The sequence below is a fragment of the Nyctereutes procyonoides genome, unplaced genomic scaffold (genome assembly GCF_905146905.1).
Source record: "Nyctereutes procyonoides isolate TBG_1078 unplaced genomic scaffold, NYPRO_anot_genome, whole genome shotgun sequence".
Lineage (NCBI taxonomy): Eukaryota > Metazoa > Chordata > Mammalia > Carnivora > Canidae > Nyctereutes > Nyctereutes procyonoides.
The window spans coordinates 19,042,444-19,052,367 of record NW_026575033.1 but is presented as its reverse complement, the minus strand read 5'-3'; the positions used below and the strand labels follow the sequence as shown (position 1 = coordinate 19,052,367).

Below are 9,924 nucleotides of genomic sequence, written 5' to 3'. Positions count from 1 at the left end.
TCTTAAAACAGTATGTGGAACCTCTGTGAGTAGTCAGATACCAGACAGAAGAACAGTGCCAGTTGGCATCAGGCCGCCAGAGTCTGGATCCTGGCGCCGTGACTAGTGGTGACCTTTGGCTAGGAACCCAAACCCTCTCAGACTCCATTTCCTAATTTGTATCAGGAGGATCACCATAACCATTTCGGGGGGCATAGAGGGGTTTCAATGAATTATATTACAAAGCTCTTAAACCAGACAGCACCTGGTACCCAGTGAACACTCCGTGAAATGATTATTTTCCTATCCCATGGGTGTACAAGACTGTCACCTGTACAGGATCTGTGATACCTGTGATTTTGTTCCGTAATAAGATGAAATTTTGGCCAGAAAATGAACTGCTTCTATTGCCTATCAGTCAAAATTTCCAAGAGATTATTTTCAAAAGCTATCGTCTTCATCACCAGCTCCTTATCCAAGACTTTTCCTGTTTCCTCCTACCTGAGTCCCACACCCCCTGATTCCCCACGTCGGTGACACACCCACATGATAGTCCTTTGTAACCAACTCACGGGTTTCTGCCACCTGCCTGAGTCTGTACAGTAGTCATAATTGCTTCACAAAGTTATCTGGCTCATAAAGCAGAGCAGCATATCGAATGGAAAATTAAACCACAAATAAGCTGGTTTCATCACACTCTTGCAAAGGTGCATGGAACAAAATTGTTCCATGAGATTTGACTCCAGATTAAAAATTTCAGTAGGGCTTTAGTAAAGCCAGTTCCTATTTATATCTCGCATTGTTCTGGGAGCTTTCCGATTATCTGAGTCACAGGCATGCTGTAAATGTGTTGTCTGTTAGCTCCTCCCCCTTGTAGTGCTATTAAAAGTATGCAAGGAACAGGAGATTGGGGGATTTGCTAAACCAGTAGCTACACAGCATAGGCCAAGTGATTTTGGAGAACTGGAGAAGATAGGGGAGGGGGGCCTTGGAGGCTCCTGCTTGATCCTCTGTGCAGCTCGGATTGTGGAGATGGGCGGGGCCAGGGCTGCAGAGATGCAGACAGAGAAGTCAATCTATTAGTCAGGTGTCACTGGGGAAGGATCAGGTGGATTGGTGACAGCCTGGATCTAGAGCAAAAGAAACATTAAAAGAAGTCCCCCTTTTGAGTCTGGAATGAGAAGGAGACAGATGTCATGGAAAGGTTGGGAAGAATCAAGGATTTACAGAGAAGATCTCCAGTCCCTATTTATTGAGCACTTGCAGAGAAACCTGTAAAACATGTTTCTGCTCTTAAAAAAACTTAAATTTTCCTTGGAGGAAAGAAGACACAAATTGATAAAAACCAGAATGATAGACAACTGTTTCAGAGATCAGTTTGGGCCATGAAGAGGGATGTTGCATGATAGGATAGCATTAATTTTGGCATATGATTACTTTCCAAATGATTTATATGGGGAATAGCTATTGGAAGGTCACCTCTGGCCAGGGTGACAGAAAAGGCTGCAGACAAAAAGTGCCATCTGAGCCACTTTTAAAGCATTGGCAAGAATTGCCAAGGTGGAGAAGGCGGGCAGGCAGGTAGGAGCAAGCTTACAGAGGCTGGAAGGCCAGAGGCAGGGCAATTGTTGCCAGGTGGAGCCCTAAGGGGTGAGTGGCTAGACGTAAAGCTATAGAGGGAGATTAACATGAAGAGCCTCCATACAGACTGGGGAATTTACTATAGTGTAAAATTATGAACTTTATGTAGAATATGCAAGTATATTGAGCCTCCCACTGGCCAAGTGACTTCTCCACATGGCTTTTGACTCAGTCTCCCAACAGTTACTTGCAGGGCAGAGGTTTAGGCTGGTGAGGGAAGGTACAGTCATGGTGTAAGACCGTAAATGGTTCAGGGCAACGGTGCTCCTGGCTGCAGAGGAGAATCCTTCAGATCGCAGATCTCTGAAATGGATTAGTCATCGTCTTCCTGCCACTTGAATATGTCAATTTATTTTTTGGAGTGAGGAAGAGATCGCTGACGGTCAGGCTTTTACCACTTACACCGTCAACAGGTGCTGAGCAACTAGTCTATGTCAAGCACCGTGGTAGGCATCAAAGATGCAAAGATGAATAAGACACAGTTTGATGGGGGACACACATCATTAAGAGATACTTACAGGAAAACATGAAAGTGCAGGGACTGCTGAATGCATGGGGGGGGGGTGGGAGGGAGCACATACCCTGACACCTCAGACACCTCAGGCACCAGCCTCACCTCAGCGTTCTGGGAGGGTTTCCTGGAGCTGCTATTGCCTAAGCTGAGTCTTTGACAATAAGAAGAATATGGCAGGCAAGGGCAAGGAAGGGAGGGAGAGGGTATTCCAAGTGGAAGGGAGAATAGAAGCCAAGCCATGAGACGTGTAATAAAATTAAGAGAGTGAGTGCTGGATCCAATTACCTGGGTTGAAATTCTATGACTGTCACTTACTAGCTACACAAGTTTTGGCAAGTTACATATCCTCTTTTCAACTCAGTTTCCTTGTGTATAAATGAGGAAAAGGGACAACAACTACCACATAGGGTTATTATGAGGAGTACATGATACAACACTTGTGCAGAGATTAGCATAGTGTCTAGTACATGGTAAACACTCACTGAATAATACTGATGATGACTGTGATGATGGCAATTGCCAGTGTTTTGATGTTACTGAAGATGTAGTAGAACACAAGGCATAGTGAGCAATGAGACCAGAGATATAGGTGTTGATTTAAAATAATCTTATTGATTTTTATTCTACAGGACAATGGGGATTTTTAAAAGGGTTTTCAGCATGGAATAACATGATTAGATCTGCAAATCAGATGGATTCTTCAGGGTTATATGTCATGAACTGATTTGAGGAGGAAAAGACTAGAGTCAGGAAGTCCTGTTAGTGATGTTACAGTAGTTCAGGTGAGAGATGATAAGTGCCTGCCTAACCCAGGGACATCACTGTAGGGATTAAAAGGAAGAGGCATATTTGAGGACTTTAGGTGGTAAATGTGACAGGAGCTGGTGAAAGAGAAGAAAGAGCTGAGGACACTCCCAGGGCTTCTAGTCTGGGAGATTGGATGAAGAGTGATCCATCCACTGAGATGGGGAGCATAGAAAAGGAGCTTGTGTAGGAACCACAAAGTTAAGGTCATTTGGAAGAGCTGGATGGGAAGAATCTGTGGTTAGCCAGCTTGGACAGGTCCAGTAGACTTATTTACATAACAGGGAGGCCTATGGGAAGGTCTAGAAATTCAGATTCAGACGTAGCCAGCATAATGGTGGTTATAGAACCTACGAGGGTGGATGAGATTGCCCAGGGAAAGAATGCAGGGTAAGAAAGGAAGAGGATCAAGGACAAAATCCAGGGAAACACCACTATTAAAGGAAGAGGAAGAAGCCTATAAAGCCAAGAAGGAGTGATCAGAGCAATTGGTGGGGAAGCAAGAGAAGACAGTGTGATGGACATGAAAAGAGTGGAGAGTATGAAGAAGAAAGAAGAGATCAGCTAACTGGAGTGCCATATGGAAGTCCTCCAAAGCAGGACAGAGAGGAACCAACTGATTGGTAAATAGGAGGTCAAGAATGGGAGGAAGGAATGTGAGATGAGGAAGTGGAGACAGAGAGTGCTGACTCTTTGAGATATGTTTTAAGAGAAGAAGAAAGAAAAGTAGCTAGAGCAAGGAAGGGAAAACAGAGTTAGGGGGAGCTTCATTTATTCTCCCTGCAAGTGGGAGAGATTGAAGAAAATTTGTATCTAATAGAAAAGAATTTACAGAGAAGTTGTGAAGGCTAGAGAAAAAGGTATTTGATGGATCACAGTCCACAAGGAGATAGGTGGACACGATACCAAGAGTTCAAGAGAAAAGAGGTTGGTCTGGAATGGCATAGATCCAAAACAAGCAAACAAAACCACCGTCTTTTCCATCTTCTGTGAGACTCTAGGCAAGGTGAGTGGATAAAGTTCTTTGTGGGAGCGGGGGCAAGCTTAAAGTTTGCATATAACACTCTTAGGTTGTTTAAAAGACTGGAGAAGTGGAGGCCATATGCTATAAGTGAGGGGTACAGGAGATTATTAAACCTTTCTTGAGAGTTGCAAAGAAGTGGAATTTCTACTAAAGGGATGTTGGGCAAGGACAAGAGAAAGACAGAGCCTGATTCCTGAAGCTCAGTTGAGGAAGACCATGAATCTGTGGCAGCGGCCATCTGAACTGCTGGGAAATGTTTTTCCTCCCTCATTTAATGAGTTGAGTAGAGGAGGAGAAAGGCAGGTTGTGGTATTTACTCAGGGTTGGAGTTTTGCCACTGAGGCACAGTGAAAGGCCAGGGATGCAAGGCCACTGGGGGTTCTGATAATAGTAGCAAGCCCCATGCCTGAAAACAGGCTCAGAAAGCTAACAGTAGTTCTTCTGTCTTCTTGTTTATCACGATGAAGCTCAAGGGAAAGAAGTGACCTCAGAAGCAATTCCGTGTATCTTATTTGACAGATTAGATCCCATTTTCATTTTTGTTCCAATTCACAATCATGAAAAACAATATATTTAACTTCAAATGTCTCCTTGTCCTTGTCCTGGTGTGATACATCAGCTTCAGCTTTTGGAAACTCCAGAATCATTGGATGATCTCCCACAACAATCAGAGGTTTCCCCAGTGACCTGGGGGATATCATGGTGTTTATGAACTTTTAGCAAGAGATGGGGGAACATTTACCCGGATCTGCTTGAGGGGAGGCCATCCAGCTCTAGATAGAAAAGACCAAAGAAAGAACATGAAGTCACTTAAGCAAGCATTTGGAACATGTGATAGAAAATGAACCCAGTTATCCTTCTCTCCCCATAAAATAAGAATATGGCAAGAGAGGTAAAGAGATTATTATTATTATTATTATTATCATTATTTTAGAGAGAGAGAGTGTGTGAGCAGGGTTAGGGCAGAGGGAGGGAACTGTGGAGCCCAACAAGGGGGGCTCAATCTCATGACCCTGAGATCATGACCTGAGCCAAAACCAAGAGTCTGATGTTTAACCAACTGAGCCACCCAGTTGCCCCTAGAGATTATTTTTAAAACAAATAAACAGGGCTATGATCTAATGGAAGTCAATTGTTTGCATGTAAAAATTAAGAACATAGTGAATGAGGTTGTGGTGCTATCTTAATTGAATCCGGGCCATCTTTTTTGGTTCTTGTTGATGGTGGCAATGCAAGAGCAATAATTATTTCCTCTCCCTGGTTTCACACCACTCCTCAGTGGAGTGGATAGAGAAAGAGCCCGGACCACTGTGGATGTCTCACAGTCAGTTCCTTGGGGACCAAGATGCTCTGAACATGTGCATTCTGACTCATCTGGAGGATATTTGGAAAGGCCTTCCATACTCATCAGGTACAAGATGAAAAATTTCTTGACTTGGTGTCTCCTATTCATAAGCCATGGAGACATGCAGATAGTTTAACTTTAGATGGAGGAGAATTGAATTAAAGACCATAGAAATGTACTGGTAAGAGGAGAAATGGTACTGTATAGCGCATTATGGTTTATAAAGGAATCGCTCTTGTTACCATATTTGAGCCTCACAAAAACTCTTAGTAGTAGGTTGTGATTCTGAATAAAAACAATCTCTTACATTTCTTAGAATGAAAATATATTTTTCTATCTTATCAATTTAATGGTATTTCTCCATTTCTTTCCTTGATCTTTCTCTCTTTCTTTCTTTCTTTCTTTCTTTCTTTCTTTCTTTCTTTCTTTCTTTCTTTCTTTTAAAGATTTTGTTTATTTATTCATGAGAGACAGAGACAGAGAGAGAGAGAGAGAGGCAGAGACACAGGCAGAGGGAGAAGCAGGCTCCACGCAGGGAGCCCAATGTGGGACTCGGTCCCGGGTCTCCAGGATCAGGCCCTGGGCCGAAGGCAGGCACTAAACTGCTGAGCCACCCAGGGATCACCCCCTCCTTGATCTTTCTAAGTCATTTTTATTTCACTCCCCGCCCTTCCTCCCTCCTAAAGCCTTCATAGATTTCTAGAATTAAAATCTTTCATTCAGGCAGCTTGGGTGGCTCAGCGGTTTAGCGCCGCCTTCTGCCCAGGGTGTGATCCTGGGGACCCGGGATCGAGTCCCACATCGGGCTCCCTGCGTGGAGCCTGCTTCTCCCTCTGCCCATGTCTGTTCCTCTGTGTGTGTGTGTGTGTGTGTGTGTGTGTCTCATGAATAAATAAAATTAAAAAAAATTTTTTCATTCATGGTTAGACAAATCATTGTTCCAACAGTATCTCCTCACTTCACCTCCCTGGAAACCATTTCTTTGTTCTCTTTCTTTCTCCTCCAATCTCATTCTTGCCTTCCTCTCCTCCTGACTTGTCTGCTCTTCACAAGGCTCCATCCTGAACTTTAAGCAGCTCTTAAAGGCTTCACTTAAATACCATCTCCTTAAAAGAACTGTTCTTGCTAATACACTTGGATGTGATCTCTTCCTTTTCAAGATCCCCAATTTACACGATATCTTTGTTTCAACAACTATGTCATAATGGTGTCAAAGACATTTAGTGAAGTAACTTATTAGATGTTAACTTCTTGAAATACTGTACATTTTTTCTTTTTAAGTCAAAACCCAGATCAAACATTGTTTCCAGTGTGAATTCTCTTCCACCTGCACTTAATTCCCTTCCCTGCCTAATGTGTGCTGAGGTGCTTATCACATTGTATTTTGATGGTTGGTTTTGATTTTTACCTTCCCTTTTAAGTTGGAAGCAACTTGAAGGAACATAGCATAGTGGTGAAACTGCCAGACTGTTGGGGTTTAAATTCTATTGCTGCTATTTACTAGCAATGTAGTCTTGGGCAAGCTACTTAACCTCTCTGTGCTTTCTCGTTCCCTTATCTCTAAAATGAAAATCATAGTAGTCGCTACCTCATACAGTTGCTGCAAGGATTAAATGAATTTTACATGTAAAATGCTTCTCAAGCAGTAAGCAATATAATTATTGTATTTTATTGTCCTTTGTATTCTTATTAACAAGTATAATGATTAAAGCAAGTGGGCACACATTCTTTGTTGAAAGAATGAATGAATGAATGAATGAATAACAAAAAGTGTATATGATGTTTTTTTCTAATAGATCCCAAAGTCAAAGAGAGTATGTCCTTTCACCCACAGGTTTCCCACAGCAATTAATAGAAGGTTTATAACAGGTGATCAGTAAATGTTCATGGAGCATTCTTTATGACTATGAATCCAGTGACTGGCAGATTGAGAACAATAAGAATAATAAATTATACAATGAATACAAGTCACACACAAGGCTATCAAATAGTCACACAGGATTTTACATTATGGTTGTAAGAACCTTTCCCTTTTGTTTTAAAGCTCTCAGTTGGGAAGATTACTTAACCTGCATGGTTGGTTTTAGCCAGACTCTAGATCTCTTAGTGATGTGCAAGATATCCACAAGGTGGATTTCAACTGGGATCACAGAGGGTCCAGGACCATGCAGGGGAGAATTTGACACCGAGATCTGTGGCCCCCAAAGGGTGGCTGTGGACATCAGACCTGCCACTGGGGAAGGAGGACAGAGCCCTGTATATAGCAGCTCCACACAAAATCTGGCCAATCTGGACTCTACCCACCAGAGGAAGGCTCCCACCACACTGGGGCTTTGGCTAGGGAGAATGAATCAACTGAGGATTTTGAAAAGTAGACTAAAAGAAATTAAAACAACAACACCCTTTTGGGCAGATTAATCAGGCAGGCATGGGGCTATTTCACAGTCCAGCAAACATCCACTTTTATGTCAGCCACCACACTGGAAAAAGCAGGGGACCTGTTTGTTCAGCTAGAAATGCTTACACTGGCTTCTTCCCCTCCCTGCCCACCTTTGTCACTAAACTTTCCAACTTCTGTGTTGGAGAGGTTTCTTCCCCCCCTCCCCTTGGCTTTTTAAAGTAACATCAGTGGAGCAGCTAATGAGGCAGTGGAAAGCAAGCTGGTCCGTTCTGGGTTGCTAATGACTCCATTCCTGGGAGCCTAATCAAAGATTTGTACATTTAATTGCTGTCAAGTCAGCTCCAACCACCTGCCATTTCTGAAGCACCTGAGCTCCTAGCTCGGTAGCCGCTGATTCTAAGTGAATCCCTCACCATTTCTAAAGGCCAGGAAGCCAGGCTGCTGGGCAACCCTGAATGAAGTCCACCCTGGAGGACAGAGAGCAGCAGGCCTCACGGAGCTGTGCCTGATGTAACTGGGTCAGCATGGGAGGGAAACCTGTGCTTTTCTAGGATCAGACTTCTGTTTCTAGGGGAAGGAAGGGTGGGTGTGGTAAGGACTGGAGTGGGAGCAAAGAGAGGAGGAAGAAAGGGACATCCAATCCCATTCTTTGAGAATCTTTTGAGGCTTTTCTCCTGAAGGATGACTTAATTTCCATCCCCAGTGCACGGTTGTGTCAAGGATCAGTATTTGTTAGGCATCCTTTCCGATTTAAATGGTAATTGTTTTATTGTCTTTCCCAAATTCAGGTTGTGATTGTCCCCTGGGCTTTTTTGGAGATTTGGGGAATGAGTGAATCTGGACCTGAGTTCAACCTAATGGTAAAAACAGGCTACCTCATGGGGATATAAATTAGTTGGGAAAAAAAAATTATGTTTAGCTGTTTTTCTAATTGCAATAAAAATTCTTTGAACACACGGACTACACACACTCTAACGTTATGCTTCTTGCTTGTGACAGGTGTATCAGGTATACCTATCATATCTGATCTTTTGTGATCAGTCTCCAGAGTGGTGGTTCTCAAACTTGAGTCTGCATGAGCATCGCCTGAAGGACTTATCAGACCACCGCTTCAGTGGGCCCTCCCCAGTTTCTGGTTCAGGCTGATGTGGGTGAGGCCTGATGATTTGCAAGTCCAACAGATTCTCAGATGATGCTTATCCTGTTGGACTAAGAGAACTTTCTCAAAGCCTCTTGGAAATACCAATCTCTGTCTATGGGCAGATGAGATTGCCATTTACTGAACACTTGATCAGCCACCTCTGCCTGCTAGTAACTGAGTTGCCGGTGGAAAAGAGGTACTGACCCTGACAGCTCATGTGGAAAAAGAAGAGAATTCTCCCTTTTCACCTTTCCATCACAGGGTCACATATAATGTGTAAAGGAAGAAGACAACGGGCCACATCTGTGGCGAGGCAGGTACTGTGCTTCACCCCATAGACAAATACCACCTCTCTTCCCCTGAATTCCTTTAGTTGGAATAGGGCTACTTGTATTTGGGAATTCACTCTCCCATAGGATGACCAACCTTCCCAGTCTGTCCAGCCTTCCCAGTGCTAAAACTTAGCGTTATGGGAAAACAGAGATACTGTTCACCCTACCTCCCCTTTGGTTTAGCAGAAGTTACATCAAGAGGACATAATGTTATCAGATTTACAAATAAAACAAAGGTAAACATTGTCAGACTATGAACATTTTTTCATACCCTGCCAAAAATTAAAAAAAAAAAATTAAATAAAGAGGGAACGAAGGTTATTTGGGTTGATAAATATTCACCTATGGTCCCCAGCTTGCCATTGGCAAATACTTGCCCTAAGCAACTTTGGAACAGGGCCCATTTTCATTATTGATGAATAGTGAGGAGGTTTTCTCTTTAATTTCCTTCTGAAAGAAATTTGCTAAACTTGAACCGATTTTTAAAAATAAGTTAGAAGAGGCAAACACCTCCCTCATTTCACTGCCACCTAGAACTTCTTCTTGACCTCGACCTGAATTTCTAGCTTAGCTGTTCATGACCAACTTGTTGATTGGGTGAGGATGACGCAGTGACCAGCTGTCCCCTACAGCCTTCTGTTGTTGTTTTCTTGTATATTTCTGTGTCTCCCTCCATTCCCCACAGTTGTCACCACGTTCCAGACACAGGCACGCTTGTTTTCATTTCCTCCTTACTGCTTGGT

The 9,924-nt window shown here is 43.1% G+C and overlaps 1 long non-coding RNA gene across 2 annotated transcripts; it reads left to right on the top strand.

Moving 5' to 3' along the window:
- The first annotated feature begins 2,259 nt into the window (after positions 1-2,259).
- LOC129504454 (uncharacterized) lies at positions 2,260-9,384 on the top strand. Of its 2 annotated transcripts, XR_008663367.1 has the most exons (4): positions 2,260-3,944; positions 5,242-5,373; positions 8,497-8,568; positions 8,708-9,384. It is a non-coding gene; the product is annotated as an uncharacterized LOC129504454 (long non-coding RNA). The 2 variants fall into 2 exon arrangements; XR_008663366.1 differs by having other exon boundaries at positions 2,260-5,373.
- Positions 9,385-9,924: the final 540 nt, after the last annotated feature.